At 45.7% G+C, this 17,707-nt stretch overlaps 3 pseudogenes; 2 read left to right on the top strand and 1 right to left on the bottom strand.

Moving 5' to 3' along the window:
* The first annotated feature begins 3,090 nt into the window (after positions 1 to 3,090).
* On the top strand, positions 3,091 to 11,478 carry LOC134204424 (aminoacylase-1B-like; annotated as a pseudogene).
* Positions 11,479 to 15,145: 3,667 nt separating this feature from the next.
* LOC134204425 (max-like protein X) lies at positions 15,146 to 15,835 on the top strand (annotated as a pseudogene).
* A 575-nt stretch (positions 15,836 to 16,410) lies between these two features.
* Positions 16,411 to 17,707, bottom strand: part of LOC134204426 (tRNA:m(4)X modification enzyme TRM13 homolog) — a 6,252-nt pseudogene continuing 4,955 nt past the window's right edge.

A 17,707-nucleotide genomic window follows, 5' to 3' on the forward strand; every position in this document is an offset into this window, starting at 1 on the left:
AATTTTGAGTTTAGGTCTAAGGTAGCTGAACATGTATATCAGGAAAATCATTCAATTACGACATCAAACATTAAAATTTTAAGAAATGTCTCTTCTCCGTGGAAACTTGATGTTGCTGAGAGCTTGGAAATCTACTGACAGGTACAAACGCGGTTGTTGAATAAAGATCAAGGAAATGGTAGCTCCTGGCTCTTCAAGTTTATACCTAAGCATTAAGCGCATCAAGCGAGTAGAAATAAGCACCATAGTAAGATAAGTACCTAGATAAATTATTATACCTACGCATAGTATAAATAGTGTAAGCTGCGATCATTTTCTTCAAGTCGAGTCAAGTACAAGACACTGAAGACGGCCTTACTGTTGAGGTCGAAATACGTATCTGTCAGGATACAATTAAGTGGTGGAATTCAATGGGATTGTTTAAACTCGTCTTATGACAGGTGAAAGCATTCCACTAAAAAGCTCAAAATAATTTTCTTATCAAAATGGAACATTTTCCGATAAAATTCATCATCACACAAACACTAACGACATCTTCTGTTTACACTTTGGAAAATCACGAATCAGGTGGCGATAGTGAGCAAACGCCAAACTCGAAGAAAAAAGCGATTGGCGCGTCACCGGCAATTAATTGGCCAACTAATGATTATTTGCATGATCAGTAAGCAGTACAACTCATAACAGCTTGTTGTTTGAATTTCACCGGTCACGGAGTTAAAGTGACTGCGACTGATTCTAAGCTGATTTTTTTTTTAATTTAGTACAGTCGACTCTCTACATCTCGATGTTCTATATCTCGATATCTCTCCATATGTCGATGGTTTGCTCGGTCCCTTCAAACTACATACATTCGGGCATTCTACACCTCGATAACCTCCCTATCTCGATATCTCTCTATCTCGATGTGTTCTGAGGATATTTTGTTCTGAATTCACTCTTCTTATGTCGATATGTTTAAATTTTTAGGCTACTAGACCATCTCTGGACAATAACAAACACATCAACAATAAGAAATGACATTTGTTTTGTTGTCGTTTTTCATAGCAACAAGCTTTTTTGGATCTAGTACCCATTTCAATTTTCCTTCCATTCCTCGATCTCTCCCTATCTCGATGGTCCCTTCAATATCGAGATGTGGAGGCGACTGTATAAGTTTCTTCAACCAGCGCCGCTTCAACTCCAAAAATGGAGGAATTCTAACAACGAACTATTCGACGGAGTTGTAGAAAGATCATTTCGCTAGAACCCATACATCATATTTTGAAATTCAGCTAGTGAAATGAGTTATTGGCAATGAGAAAATAATATTTTTAGACAACTTTGATGACTTTCGTTCAAAATTTGGATATTAAATTGTGAGGCAGAAATGACTCAATGCACTCTAAACATAGTTTAATCGAAGTCAGATTTCAAATGCTCTATCCCAGACTCACAGTATTAAGCGTATAACCCAGAATCACAAATATCACACAGATGTCTCATCTACAAGTTCTCCTGTTACCAAGGAAATAAAAATCAAAGACAAATATTTAACATTTCAATCAACGATTGAGCTCTTTTCGTATCACTGACGCTCGTCTCGTCCTATTCCGCTGTGGGACCACAACTTCCTTCCGCACTCGGTCCACTCCACTCGATTTCGGGTAGGTCTAATCACTTTTTGTTAAATTTGATTTCCTCTCGCACGATTGAGCTCCCTCTCGTCCACAAAATTTCGACTGATTTGTGATCATTAGGATTAATTTTCAAATGCGACGCGCTTAAAACTTTTATTTGCCACCCTGGGAGGACGTCCACCACCGCCATCGAAGCAGCAGAATCCAAACTAATTGCCTAATTCCCTTTTACGACTCAATTTCTTTGCGCTAAATAATAGCGTCGAGCCACCGACCAGGCGGTTGTTGGTCCCCTGCGTGTGCATTCCGTTGGTCATAATTTGAGGAATCTTCGACATGTTTGACGTTGATGCGATAGAATTTCATCCGGCAAAAAGAGGATATCCTACGGAGCAATCCAATCGAAAATGACTTAATTTAGGGCCGTTTCCGAAGCTTGAAATATGGGGATTTGGTGGCGACGATGGCGATACAGAAAATGTGTTGCATTGTATTTTATGTTTTGATCGGCGAGATATGCGCCCTCTTCCAGTGCAGTGGAATGGAATTCTCGGAAAGGAAGAATCACATTGACAACGGGTCCAGTCCAGTCGCGAAACCCTCGGGGCGTTGATGGATGATCGAGAAAAAGTATGTCAATGAGCGCAATTTAGAAGGGTTGACCGAGAGGGAATTACCTTTTTATGAGCGTTAAGTACCAGGTTACGTTCTTAAGGAGGACTGTGAATTGCCCTTCCATAATCGACTTTCAGGTTGACGAGAGAATTTTATCATCTTATTATGACGGAACAGGATTACGGCATATTGATGATCACAACATAACCAAGCTGAGGTCAGGTCGTTCAGCTTAATGAAATCATTTCAACCTGTTTATTTGCTTTCCTTGCCCACCGCGCGCCAGTCGGAATTGGTTTGGGTTCAGGAATGGCAAGTTGTGTCACCTTCACACAAGGCCGGAAACCAAAATTTATCAGTTGAATTTAAATTTTCAACAACATACGCAATTCTCAAATGACAAGTTTACAAATCTAAAAGTAATGCAAATCTAGAAAAGAATTTCTCTTGGGATTTCTGATTCTGTTCCAGTGTGCACTAAAATCATTTTGGGTTACCAGTCAGACTCCGCATTCCCTGTGCCAATTGGCCTCTCCTACCAGCTTGAAACTCAGTCATAAAAGTACCATCGAAAAGAAATGAGCCGACAAACCGAATGACAGCCGGAGTAGCTACCGCCCGCCTTTCCGGCCGTGCCGGCATTTCCATGTCCACATCCGAGATGCGTTGAATAATTTCTCTCAATGAGATTTGCACACAAGTGCGCACACACGCATTGGCATTCCTGCTGCCTGATCACATGACGCGGCGGCGCGGTGCAGTTCTTGCAGAGACGCATGGTCTTTAATCCCACATAGGGGTCGTCCCGTTCGAACCCTCGGGAGATTTATTAACGCTAATTGGATTTACAGTTACGACGATGATTTCGGGCGCACATTTCTCGGACAAGTGCTTCGAGGAGCAGCAGAACAGGTTCGCACAAATGAAGCGAATTATTAGCGCGGCCACGATCCGTTCGGCTGGATGACGTATTTGCTAACGATGTCGATCACAAAAAGATGCCGAAAATAGGCGTTACGAGACCGAGGGAGAGGTTTTTTCTCCAATTTGCAAACACATTACTGCTGCTTCTGGATCAACCTTGTTAACCTAAGTTAATTACTTTCACACTCGTTATGGTTATTGGGACGGGAGAAAATTTTATTTACGTTCGGAGGGGTAAAATGTGGTCGATTCTGAAAAACTTTGGCGAAAAACTATTCTTTTACGAGAATCAGCTCTTTTCGTTAAGATCCCTATAATAAATATCCATTAAATTTATGAGTAAAGTGAAGTTCCATAAAACAAAGACTTTGAAGAAATGTTTGAGTATCACAGAGTGATAAGTTGAAAATGAGTTGGGAGGGTGCTTAAAACGATTTTACTCCAATAGACTTCATCTGCAGACCTGGTCGTTGCCAGAGACATCCTTGCCGATCACAAACACATTACCAGCAGCTCCATGCCTAGAGAGGGTGTGGCTGACTGTGATGGAATGCAGCGAGGTACAGGTATCCCGAGCAATGGCAGATAACAGCAACGATAACAAAATGAAAACATATTTTGGAATTGTTTATATCATTTTGATATTTTGCTATCAGTTTTTTCAAATCTAATAACTGAATAATAAGAACATTTATTATCAATAATTGCTTTAAAATCGAAATTCATTATTTTTTGATATTAGAACGTCAAAACTGATGATTGCATACACACCAGCGCCAGCGGTTCAAAACCTGGTGTACATGTACCCCTTTGCTGGTTCCAGGGAGTACCCCGGTCCTTAGCCGTGCCTTCCTTGACCGTGCAGTAAGATGCGTGGCTACAGAGCTACACCATGCTGAAGGTGGCTGGGTTAGATTCCCGGTCCGGTCTAGGATATTTTCGGATTGCAAATTTCCTCGACTACCCTGAGCAAAAAAGAATCATTGTGTTAGTCTCATGATATATGAATGCAAAAATGGTAACTTGGCTTAGAAACTGCGCATTTGAGTTCCATTTGAGAGGCATAAAGGATTTTTTTCTGAAAAGCTCAGTGGCTTCGTTGCCAGAGGATTGGAATCACCCTTCTATGCTTCTTTTTTGGTTGATGTCGACTGTTTTCGATGTACTTTTCGGTTATTAATTTAGCGTTTCAGATAGGCACAGAAGACTTTTTTTCAAGAAGTTGGGTAGCCTCCTTTCAACAAGCTTGGAAACAGCATAACGAGAGGCTTAGTTAAGTTAGAACCCGCCTTTTCAGAGGATGAGCCTCAAGCCTCTTTTCAAGAGGCTCGGAAGCCTCCTTTCAAGAGGCTCGGAAGCCTCCTTTCAAGAGACTCGGAAATCTCCTTTTAAGAGGCTCGGAAGCCTCCTTTCAAGAGGCTCAGGCCTCCTTTCAAGAGGCTCAGAGCCTCCTTCAAGAGGCTCAGGCCTCCCTTTCAAGAGGCTCAGAAGCCTCCTTTCAAGAGGCTCAGAGCCTCCTTTCAAGAGGCCTCAGAAGCCTCCTTTCAAGAGGCCCAGCCTCCTTTCAAGAGGCTCGGAAGCCTCCTTTCAAGAGGGCCTGGAAGCCTCCTTTCAAGAGGCTCAGGCCTCCCTTCAAGAGGCTCAGAAGCCTCCTTTCAAGAGGCTCAGGCCTCCTTTCAAGAGGCTCAGAGCCTCCTTTCAAAGAGGCTCGAAGCCTCCTTCAAGAGGCCTCGGAAGCCTCCTTTCAAGAGGCTCAGAAGCCTCCTTTCAAGAGGCCTCAGGAAGCCTCCTTTCAAGAGGCTCAGAAGCCTCCTTTCAAGAGGCCTCAAGCCTCCTTTCAAGAGGCTCTGAAGCCTCCTTTCCAGAGGCCCAGGCCTCCTTTCAAGAGGCCAGAAGCCTCCCTTTCAAGAGGCCCGGAAGCCTCCTTTCAAGAGGCCCGGAAGCCTCCTTTCAAGAGGCCCGGAAGCATCCTTTCAAGAGGCCCGGAAGCCTCCTTTCCAGAGGCCCGGAAGCCTCCTATCAAGAGGCCGGAGGCCTTCTTTCTAGAGGCCCGGAAGCCTCCTTTCTAGAGGCCCGGAAGCCTCCTTTCAAGAGGCCCGGAAGCTTCCTTTCAAGAGGCCCAGGCTTCCTTTCAAAGGCCTCAAGCCTCCTTTCAAGAGGCTCATTGTAGCCTGCTTTCAAGAGGCCCGGAAGCCTCCTTTCAAGAGGCCTGGAAGCCTCCTTTAGAGGCCCAGTAGCCTCTTTCAAGAGGCCTGAAGCCTCCTTTCAAGAGGCCCAGAAGCCTCCTTTCAAGAGGCTCAGAAGCCTCCTTTCAAGAGGGACTCAGAAGCCTCCCTTTCCAAGAGGCCCAAGCCTCCTTCAAGAGGTCCGAAGCCTCAAGAGGCCAGAGCCTCCTTTCCAGAGGCCCGTGGCCTCCTTTCAAGAGGTCCGGAAGCCTCCTTTCAAGAGGCCCGGAAGCCTCCTTTTCAAGAGGCCTGAAGCCTCCTTTCAAGAAGGTCCAAAGCCTCCTTTCAAGAGGCCCAGGCCTCCTTTCAAGAGGCCCGGAAGCCTCCTTTCAAGAAGTCCAGAGGCTTCTTTTCAAGATACCCGAAAGCCTCCTTTCAAAAGGCCCGGAAGCCTCCTTTCAAGAGGACCAGAGCCTCCTTTCAAGAGGCCAGGCCTCCTTTCCAGAGGCCCGGAAGCTCACTTCAAGAGGCCCGGAAGCCTCCTTTCAGGAGGCCCGGACGCCTGCTTTAAAGAGGCCTAGAAGCCTCCTTTCAAGAGGCCTGAAGCCTCCTTTCAAGAGGCCCAGAAGCCTCCTTTCAAGGAGGCCAGGAAGCCTCCTTTCAAGAGGCCGGAAGCCTCCTTTCAAGAGGCCCAGGCCTCCTTTCAAGGGGGCCAAGCCTCCATTCAAGAGGCCCGGAGGCTTCCTTTCAAGAGGCCCGGAAGCCTCCTTTCAAGAGGCCAGGAAGCCTCCTTTCAAGAGGCCCAGAAGCCTCCTTTCAAAGAGGCCTGAAGCCTCCTTTCAAAGAGGCCCAGCCCTTTTCAAGAGTGCGCCCGAGCCCTTTCAAGAGGCCCGGAAGCCTCTCTTTCAAGATGCCTGAAGCCTCCTTTCAAGAGGCCTGGAAGCCTCCCTTTCAAGAGGCCCGAAGCCCTTTCAAGAGGCCCAAGCCTCCTTTCAAGAGGCCCGGAAGCCTCCTTTCAATCGATGTACTTCGTTCAGTTACATGTGGCAGATTCGTCTGAATCTGTAGATTCGTTTGGAATCCTTGTAGTTCCGTCTGGAGCCTTGTGGATTCAAATCTGGAATCCTTGTGGATTCGTTTGGAATCTTGTGGATTCCTTTGGAATCCTTGTGGATTCTCTCTGGAATCCTTGTGGATTCCGTCTGGAATCATGGATTCGTCTGGAATCCTTGTGTTCCGTCTGGAATCTTGTGGATTCCGTCTGGAATCCTTGTGGATTCCGTCTGGAATCCTTGTGTTCGTCTGGAATCCTTAATGGATTCCGTCTGGAATCCTTGTGGATTCCGTCTTGAATCCTCGTGGATTCGGTCAGGAATCCTTGCGGGTTCGGTCAGGAATCCTTGCGGGTTCGGTCAGGAATTCTTGTGGATTCCATCTGGAATCCTTGTGGATTCCGTCTGGAATCCTTGTGGATTCCGTCTGGAATCCTTGTGGATTCCGTCTGGAATCCTTGTGGATTCCGTCTGGAATCCTTGTGGATTCCGTCTGGAATCCTTATTGGATTCCGTCTGGAATCCATAGTTCCGTCTGGAATCCTTGTGGTTCGTCTGGAATCTTGTGGATTCCGTCTGGAATTCCTTGGATTCCGTCTGGAATCCTTAATGGTTCCGTCTGGAATCCTTTGTTCCGTCTGGAGATCCTTGTGGATTCCGTCTGGAATCCTTGTGGATTCGTCTGGATCGTGTGGTCCGTCTGGAATCCTTTGGATTCGTCCTGGAATCCTTGTGGATTCCGTCTGGAATCTGTGGATTCCGTCTGGAATCCTTGGATTCCGTCTGGAATCGCCCGAGTTCCGTCTGGAATCGCGTGGATTCCGTCTGGAATCCTTGTGGATTCCGTCCGGAATCACTTGTGGATTCCGTCTGGAATCCTTGTGGATTCGTCTGGAATCCTTGTGGATTCCGTCTGGAATCCTTGTAGTTCTGTCTGGAATCCTTGGTTGTCTGGAATCCTTGTGGATTCCGTCTGGAATCCTTGTGGATTCCGTCTGGAATCCTTGTGGATTCCGTCTTGAATCCTCGTGGATTCCGTCTTGAATCCTCGTGGATTCGGTCAGGAATCCTTGCGGGTTCGGTCAGGAATTCTTGTGGATTCCATCTGGAATCCTTGTGGATTCCATCTGGAATCCTTGTGGATTCCGTCTGGAATCCTTGTGGATTCCGTCTGGAATCCTTGTCAGATTCCGTCTGGAATCCTTGTGATTCCTCTGGAATCCTTGTGGATTCCGTCTCTGGAATCCTTGTGGATTCGTCTGGTCCTTGTGGATTCTCTGATCTGTGATTCCGTCTAGGAATCCTTGTGATTCCGTCTGGAATCCTTGTGTTCTGGAATCTGTGGATTCTCTGGAATCCTTGTGGATTCTCTGGAATCCTTGTGGATTCCGTCTGGATCACTTGGATTCCGTCTGAATCCTTGTGGATTCGTTTGGAATCCTTGTGGATCTCTGGAATCCTTGTGGATTCCGTCTGGAATCCTTGTGGATTCCGTCTGGAATCCTTGTCAGTTCGTCTGGAATTGCTGTGGATTCCGTCTGGAATCCTTGTGTTCCGTCTGGAATCCTTGTGGATTCGTCTGGAATCCTTGTGGATTCCGTCTGGAATCCTTGTGGATTCCGTCTGGAATCTGTGATTCCGTCTGGATCCTTGCGGATTCCGTCTGGAATCCTTGTGGATTCCGTCTGGAATCGCCTTGGATTCCGTCTGGAATCTTTGTGGATTCCGTCTGGAATCTTGCGTTCTGGATTCCGTCTGGATCCTTGTGGATTCCGTCTGGAATCCTTGTGGATTCCGTCTGGAATCGCATATTCCGTCTGGAATCTTGATTCTCTGGAATCCTTGTGGATTCCTGAATCCTTGTGTGCTGAGTCTTTGGATTCCGTCTGGAATCCTTGGATTCTGTCTGGATTCCGTCTGGAATCGCCTTGGATTCAAATCTGGAATCCTTGTGGATTCCGTCTGGAATCCTTGTGGATTCCGTCTGGAATCCTTGTGGATTCCGTCTGGAATCCTTGGATTCCGTCTGGAATCCTGTGGATTCCGTCTACTGGAATCCTTGTGGATCGTCTGAATCTTGTGGATTCCGTCTGGAATCCTTGTGGATTCTCTGAATCCTTGTGATTCGCTGATCATTCGTGGAATCCTTGTGGATTCCGTCTGGAATCCTTGGTAGTTCGTCTGGAATCCTTGTGGATTCCGTCTGGAATCCTTGTGAGTTCCTGCGATCTTGTCGTCTGGAATCCTTGGATTCGTCTGGAATCCTTGTGGATTCCGTCTGGAATCGCTTGATTCCGTCTGGAATCGCCGCTGGATTCCGTCGGAATCCTTGTGGATTTCTGGAATCCTTGTGGATTCGTTGAATCTTGGTTCAATCTGAATCGCTGGCAGATTCGTCTGGAATCGCAGATTCCGTCTGAATCCTTGTGGATTCATCTGGAATCGCGGCAAGATTCCGTCTGGAATCCTTGTGGATTCCGTCTGGAATCCTTGTGGATTCGTCTGGAATCGCAGGATTCCGTCTGAATCGCCGCAGATTCCGTCTGGAATCTTAGAGATTCCGTCTGGAATCGCGCAGAATCGTCTGGAATCTTGTGGATTCCGTCTGAATCGCCTTCCGTCTGAATCTTCGTCTGGAGATCCTTGTGATTCCGTCTGAATCCGTAGTTCCGTCTGATCGCCGGGATTCCGTCTGAATCTTGATTCCGTCTGGAATCTGTATTCCGTCTGGAATCCTTGTGGATAATATCTTTGTGGATTCCGTCTGGAATCCTTGTGGATTCCGTCTGGAATACTATGGAATTTCGTCTGGTTTGAATCGCGCCTTTTTGAGCCGCCACGTACGGCGAACACCTGGTCCGTGGAAGAGCGTTCACCCATAAGTTCTGCCTGATACTGCCCCAGAGTACCTTGTGATTGCGCGGTAGTTGCTACAATCCAGCTTATCGCCCTTTTTGTAGATATGACACACGACACCTAGGAAGCCTTCATCCACTCCTGCGGCAGAGCCTCATCCTCCCACATCTTGATAATTACCCAGTGCGCGCTCGGCGTGCTTTACCACCGTGTTGGTCAACCCCAGGAGCTTTGTTGTTTTTCAGCCGGGATGTCCTAGAGATCCCGGAACCGGAATAACGCTCGTTTGTAAGAAGGTTCGCGTCAATGTCCTTACACATATCAGACTGTGGCACGTGGCCCTTACGCGAGCGGTTTATCTTATCATAGGACTTTCGTGCGTTATTAGCGCGGTACAGTTGCTCCGTCTCCTCACGATCTCGATCTTCCTGCTGGCGCTTTTTCCTCCGAAAAATCAAGTTTTGCCTCGTGCGCCATCAACTCACGTTCATCTGTCCCATCCCTCGAAGCCTTTGCGAGAACTTTATATAGATCTAGCGTATTCCTTGTATACGGCACAGTTGCTCCATTTTCTTGCGCTTCGCATCTTCAACCGAAAAAGGCGGGTATCCTATGTCCGCTTTCTCATTATGTAATACCAAAATCTGGTATACTTATGCTAGGGGTCTGTTATTGCTTATTGCTCGTGAAATGCCGTCCATCTATCAGAACGTGACCAATGTTTGATTCTGTTTACTGCTTCCCTTATGTGGAAATAAGTCATTCTTGAGGAAATAGACATACACAGATATTATATCACAGATATTATATAATACATCACCTCATTCCATCGAGCTGGTTCGATTAATATAAGGGTTCACTCACTATTGGTTTCCAGGACTTCTATTCTTACTAATTTGTTAGGAAGTCATCTAACTGCTAAGTGATATTCAAACTATAGAACAATGATCAATCCATTTTCATTATCTTCGTTCCAAATATAGATGACTGCGTCGAGTTTCTCGCCGCCAAGCCCAGGCGTTGGGCTCCCGGTTGAGGTGGTCGAGTGAACCCAGGAAAGCCGATCGTTATCATCACCTGGAAGGTACAGATCCGACGGAGAAGTCCATCATACTGAACTCGCACATGGACGTGGTGCCGGTGTATCGGAACTGTGGAGTCATCCGCCGTTTGCGTGATATGGACTACCAGGGAAGATCTTCGCCCGTGGCGCACAGGATATGAAGTGTGTCGGTATGCAGTTTCTTGGCGCCATTAGAGCGCTGAAACGGGAAGGAGTCAATCTAAAGAGAACGATCCACGCCACATTCGTACCGGACGAGGAGATCGGTGGCAAACTGGGGATGAAGGAGTTTGTTCTGGGGAGGGCTTTCGCAAGTTGAACTGCGGGTTCGCGATAGATGAGGAATCGCCGGACCAGAAGAAGATATCCGCTGTTCTATGGCGAGCGGGCGTGTGGCGTAAGTTTAGGGTGTGAATGTTTTGTTTGGACTAGATTCAAGCAATCCGCTTTTCACAGATATTATTTTCCACATTTCTGGGACCACGGCACAGTTCGCTGCTACTGAAAACACAGCTGGTCAGAAAGCGCGTTATCTTATAAGATAAGCTCATGGATATGCGTGAGCAGGAAGTTAAGAAGTTGGAGAACAATCCGGAATTTACGATCGGAGACGTGACTACAATCAACATCACTATGATGACGGTAATATAATTAAATAGTTTCTTATATCAATTTTCTTACTAGATAACCATTTTTTACAGAAACAAAATATGTTGTTACTGCATTTAAAAAAAAAAACTTAAACTTATGTTCTATTATTATTTTATAGGGTGGCGTTCAAAGCAACGTAGTGCCCCCGGAGCTGATGGTATGCTTCGACATTCGCTTGGCCGTCGACGTGAAGCACTTAGAATTTGAGAATCAAGTTCTGGATTGGTGCCGCAAAGCAGGTGGTGGCATCGAGCTTGAGTGACGAGAAGTGCCCTTTGTGAAGCCAACTCCCTTGATGCTCGAATCGGTACTGGGTAGCGTTCAGGATGCTCTTGATGAGCTAGGATTGAAAGTGAAGCCGCAGATTTTCCCTGGCGGTACCGACAGCCGATACATCCATGATCGGAATTCCTGCCATTGGTTTCTCACCGATAGACAACACTCCTGTGCTACTACACGACCACGATGGGTTCCTTCAAGCAGATACCTATCTCAAAGGAATTGGGATCTACAAGAGATCATTTCAATGTTGCTAACGCTTAGGACTGGTGATAACAAATTACTTGTCAACTAAATTAAATACAAAGATTCTTTTATTTCAACAATTTGTCCATTGCTCCTGAATTAAATCTTTCTCTTCGATTCCGAACTGTTTCATCATTTCATCAGCAATTATTGTTCCATCATCTAAGCTTTGTTCGGTCGCAAAACGACTTCGAATTCAAAAAGTAGCCCAACGCTTCCACATCGTCTAAGTGTATGCGAGTTTGACCGTGCAGGAATAGGTGCCGATGTTTCTTGACCTCTCCTTGATACCGATGCTTTCGGCCAAAATCTTCTCCATCAGCTTCGCTCGTCCAGATCGATTTTGTGATAAGTAGACAGTTTCGGACCTTCTACATCTGGGCGGAAATACTGATTCAGATTTTTTGGTCTGCAATGGAACAAGGGGATGTGGATCAGTAAGTTAGTGACGTAGAGTTCCCCGGCAGATTTCCGATCGGCATTGACATGGAATAGACCGTTGATTTGGTCCACCTCCGCCTATAATCGAAAATAACTCCTCCCCTACTTGGACATCACGCCGTGCAAACAGTCCAATTCTTGGGGTGGTGCACCGATATGAACAGACACCGTCAGTTTGATTTGGATCACAGCTGTGGTTCGTAGCGACCAATGTTACCCTTGTACTGAGGGTCAATAAATGTTTGGGTTTGAGTTTTCGATCCACTGACAACTCATTAAGGCAAAGAACTAATTTTCTTGCCTTGTAAATCTTGGAGCTGTTCCTTCTTTCCGCCTCCTGTCTGGTAAAAATTTCACCTGCATATTCGCAAATAAATGCTCTTTTCAGGATTTGCTTTTGTGAACAGTCCTAGCTGGCCCGGTACTATGGAGACTATCTTTTATCTCAGCTGTTTTCGGGGACCAAATTAGACCAATCTGTTGGGGCAGGTCGCCTGGCACCCACATGACTCGGAACATTCGAAATAATATCCATGCTATCAGATATAAGCAAGTCGTTCCCTTGCGACGTAATTCCCCCTAAGGCACATCTGGCTTTGTCGTAGCATGAATGCTCCGAACAACAATTGCAATGAGTGGAATAGCCGTATTCTAGATTCATCATGAGTTCCCTGAACTCGTCACTTGAGTCGCTAGCTTGCGGTTGATTCTCAACCAGATATTCCACCTCTGGATCCACATGTTGGTAGTCATCCTCTAATTCAATTGTTTTTCTGATCAACAATTTGCACTACCCGTTCCCGATTGAACAAATCTGCCACTCGTGTGACATTAAACATACTGAATAGGACAAGATGGACTAATTGCTGCTTACCTCGAGATAGCGCAACTAACGACTTTTTCCGCGTTGAAGAACACGTCGTGTTGTGATGATTTCGCCGCCGGAACCGGTCAACTGTTTGGCAACCTCAACCAATCGCCGGAATGTTTCCTCGTTAGGGATTTTTGCCTTGATTTCGATGTTACGCGATGGAATGTTTCGTCGAACTTGGACATTGCGCTGTTTTTGTATTTAGAGGAAGTAAACTTCTAATACCTGGGCATCAGCAAACTTTCGCGATTAAAAGGATTAGAATTAAGAGCACATTAGAGGATACTCAAAACCCAACCATGATGGGAGCGCGCCACATTTTGTCACTTGCGCGCTGTACACGTAAAATATATTTACAAAAAATCCCACAAGGAGTCGCACAAAAAATAAGTTTCTCGCTTCCTCCCAGTCCTTCTAAAATTTGGTTTTCCAGTATCAATTTTGAAATGTTGTAAACCTAATTTTGTTTTATTCAACAAAAGGACCTATTCGAATATTACGTAACTTTTCAAGGGGGTGGTTGGCCAATTTCAGCGTTCCGCAATTTGCGAATAAACCTTTGGAAAAGATCCCCCTTCAATTTATTCACATTTTTTTTTTCTAATCTCGTTTATTTTAGGCTCACTCGCCGTTACCAGCTTTGCAGAGCCGAAATCATGTATTATAATTTCTTATAATAACCCTTTCCACTTTTATTTTCCCCGAATAAATTTTATTTTGAAATTAACCTCGGAATTAACTATTACATCGTGGCCCGTGTTTGGAGAACACTGGTCACACACCACAGCTGATGTCAGCCTCCTCGTTGTTTTTCTTTGAACGTCGTCGTTTGTGTGAGTTTCGTTGAATTCGGTTGATGAGTGGATGCTTCATCGTCAATGTCAGTCCACTCGTTGTCGTTTTGTGTTTTCTTTCTTCAGCACTAGGTTCTATTGTTGCAGGATATGATTGCTTTCGCAGCACGCTATCAATAGGAGGAAAGTCATCTTGTGCGAATATTCCAACGGATGATGGTGTCGATGTCGGTAATTGTGGTTTATCATTGGATGACGATGTTGTTTCAGACATTTCTTGCCACGATGAGCTGGCTGGCGCAATGACGACAAGACACTGGTTTAAATAAGTTACCATCGACATCTCGTTGCCTATGGTTACGAATGATGGAATATGACGCAGTAAATTCATTCGCACGCGCACCCATTCGGTATACCAGGAAGTAGTGCTTCCGGGTTTCATTTCTGATAGAAATAACCTCGCCAAATTTTAGCGAGATTCGCTAACAGTGGCGTGACTCATTGTAGGTGGCAAGTCATGCACCTAATAGTCACTGCATCGCAATCTGCATACACAGGAATCCGAAATTCTTTGTTTTCGCAAAGCATTATACGCTTAAAATTGTGCTCGGACTGGTAGTGCGAGACAATTTCATGCGACTGCATCTCAATGAGCACACAATTGCGCGTATTGTGCAATTGAATGCTTTTAACGTCTTCATATTGGAGTTTTTTCACTCTCCAAAAGTGTTGCACTTTTCCTGGCTCTGGACGAACAGGAAGAACACTAAAATCGATCACCAGGGTGTTTTCCGTACCACATTTTTCCTAGATTGCGCGAACGAAGCGAGAGCAGAAAAGAAAACACAACCGTCGCTGATGATGTGAGGCTGCAAACTGATTTATTCACATTTATTTGCGTCTAAATTCTTAATTCTAAAAATTTTAGAAGCCCCTGAATTCAAAAGACAAACTTGACACCCCTATTTACGATGGGAAAAGCGTCATCGAATGCATCATCACCATCATCATCCGATCAGCTGTCAAAAGTTATTGTTTTCCGCAGAACCAAACACACCAGTGTTGTCGTTTCAATGGATTTTCCTTTTGTTGCGTATACACTCTGTTTATTGCGCTCCGAAGTAGTCGTTCGTGGCTGGTTCGCTATCGCTGGCTTACCTGCCAAACGGAATCAGCCTGCCTCGTCGTGCGAGTATGGCCTTTTCTTATCAGTAGGAACGACGTTATCAGAGTGTCGTTCAAAGGAAAAACAAAGCAGGACGGTTCCATCTCGAAACAATTTCGCTTCCATCACCTTCGTCTGCATCATCATCATCCCCATTTGGCTGGCCAATTTATTGTTTGCGGTGGTGTTGATTGGGTATCATCGTAGTGAGCTTGGAGCGCTTCAGGGGAGCAGCTAATGGAAAGATAAACCCTTCGGTGATTAAGTGGAAGTATCTCTGAGGAGAAGCAGCTGCAGAGATGTCAGATAGTTAGTAGTAGTCAGGCTGGTGTGGTTGTTGTCTGATTTCGCTCTTTTTTTTATCGTTTTTCTCCTTGAAAGGCATCAAGTATGAAGTGGACATGAAAATGGAGCCATCCAGTCCATCGGAAAAGGAACGCAGCATGTACTCCCGCTGTTCCAGTGCTGGAAGTGTCCATACTCAACTTCTTCTGCTCATAACACAGGTGAGTGGAAAATGCAGCGTCATGTGTATGGTGATTATAAAATGTACAAACTTTTCAGAAGATGAGGAAGTTCTGGCGACAACAATAAAAGTAGCACAATGAGCTACAAGGAACGTCGTCAGGAAGCTCACACCCAGGCCGAACAGAAGAGACGTGATGCCATCAAAAGGGCTACGACTCGTTGCAGGAGTTGTGCCTACTTGTCAGCAAACGGATGCATCCGGGTACAAACGTGAGCAAGGCTTCCGTGCTGCAGAAGTCCATCGATTATAGGATATCTCCATCAGCACAAAAAGAAGCAAGACGAGGACTGCGCGTCGCTTCATAAAAATTATGGCTCTGCGGATCATTCAGAAGAACTACGAAAATATGCTTCAGCAGCAGTCGCCAGGAAGAACCGAGGCTCGTTGAGTGATGACGTCAAGTTCCAGGTGTTCAAAGCGATCGGATGAAATGTTCGTAACATTCGACCAGCTGCCCGAACGACTTTGCCGAGCTGACGTCCGGGGTGATTCCTGGTTAGAGAGATGTAAGCCTCATGTTGCGGGATGTGTCAACCGGACGCTGGGAGGCATCACGTCGCCTATGTAGCTCAAGTCAATATAAGGGCACGATGTTAAAGGAATGAACATTTTTTCTTGTAAAATTGTAATACAAACCTGTAGCTATAATGTTGAATAGAATAGCTGCAATTTGTGTGAAAGTCCGTTATGTCATCAGGGCTCTCAAACTTGTGGGATCACGCACATAGCTGGATAATTATCACAAGGTTAACTGATGAAGGTTACGCATGAAAGCAAATAAATCAGTTTGAAAAGCAGCATTGTCTGCAAGGAAATCGAACGCACTATGGAAGCTCAAGGAGCTTTATTACCTTCTTCGAGACCAACTATGGTAGAGTAGAATCAATACTGCATGTGAGCACAGAACTCATATCTCGACTCTTGAACCATCGAATCAGGCTGTAAATTCGTCCAAATCAACTTGTCGATCAACTTGTTGTCAGGCTAGACAACAACAGGTTTTCGATCCATTATTTGCTGATCGAATCAAATCTAGTATAGGAAAAACAGAGTAATCTACCAGATTTGCTTGTTTTTAAAGTCGTCTAGAGATGAAATGAAATTCAGGTATTTTTCTATCAACAAAATTTGTTTAATACATTTTTATTTTATATGTCCAATCAGACATACATTTTCTAAAGTAATTTCAGTTTTAGCATAAAACTTGAGCTCTGCCTCGAATCCATTCTGTTTCAAATACTGAATGCGACCCCAATCCAACATTCGTTTGCCTTCCATCCTATCTCTTCGCGTTGAGCCCTGCTCAGTCCATATTTAATGCCTTCCCCCTTCTGTCGTTATTCCTCCGTTCTCGGCTGGTGCCTGTACCGCAAACCGAACTAACCATCTTTACGACCAAATCAATCCTTCCTACTAATCCCCTTCAGGAAGGAATTTCTTCCCGCGTTGTCTTCCAGTCGCACCGATGATGGCAACACATGCAAACACGAATCCTCCGACTGCAACTGGCCGCCTCCGATTTCTCAAATTGGCCCGTATGAGACACCGTAACGCCAGATCGGTGGCCCCGCCACAAAGATGCTTTCCCGCCGACAACCTTTTGCTGTCCTTCAGAACGTCCAATTTGCGCAGCACAAGATCGCCGATGTCCCCGAACCCGCTGGATGATTTCCGATCTTCAATCTTATTGTCCTTCTTATGTCGATGGGAGGCCCTGTCGAGAAAAACTTTTACGTTCGTCAGATCACTGCTGCAGTATCGTGGCCAACCAGAAGGCCACTTGTCCCTTGCCGGCACCAAATTCCACGAAAGCCACATCGTTTTGGAAAAGTTCTCGCTCTACAATTCCCAGCAGAGCGCTGCACCAAATGCTTCAACGTTTGGGCCCGTAAGTCTCGTTTCCCAGTTCTTCTTTAAATGCGTCTATGCTCAATATCAACTCGTCTATCACCCCGATTTGAATCTCTTCAAACACATCTCAATCTTATTCACCAGTGCCATTAATTCATCTTTGGAACATCCGAGGCGGAGGTTTTCCTCTGTGTTGAGTAGGTCACTGCCTTCGCCATCCGAGCTGGCGTTAATTCCCACCTGAACGTACGCTGGTAGTTCCTTTGGCTTGGCGTTGCAGATCTTCAGATGCTTTTCCAGCTTGGTCGCCGCAATGGAATGTTTCGGGTCCAGTGGGCACGAATACGTCCGTGAAGAACTAAGAGCTTCAGTGATGGGAGGTTGTCGTTGCCGGAGTGACCTCATGTTCGCCACAGTATTGCTTACCTCGACCACAGTCATCTTGCGGTAACGCTTTTTCCGTTGAACAAAATGTTTGCAGCAGATTGGTTCGGTGGTGTCTTCAGCAAGTTTTGGTCGTTTTCGGCGGTCCGTTGGAAGGATCCATGACGAGGCTAGGTGAGTCGGACGAATAACCCGGAGACGTCTC

The sequence above is a fragment of the Armigeres subalbatus genome, unplaced genomic scaffold, assembly GCF_024139115.2.
Source record: "Armigeres subalbatus isolate Guangzhou_Male unplaced genomic scaffold, GZ_Asu_2 Contig569, whole genome shotgun sequence".
NCBI lineage: Eukaryota > Metazoa > Arthropoda > Insecta > Diptera > Culicidae > Armigeres > Armigeres subalbatus.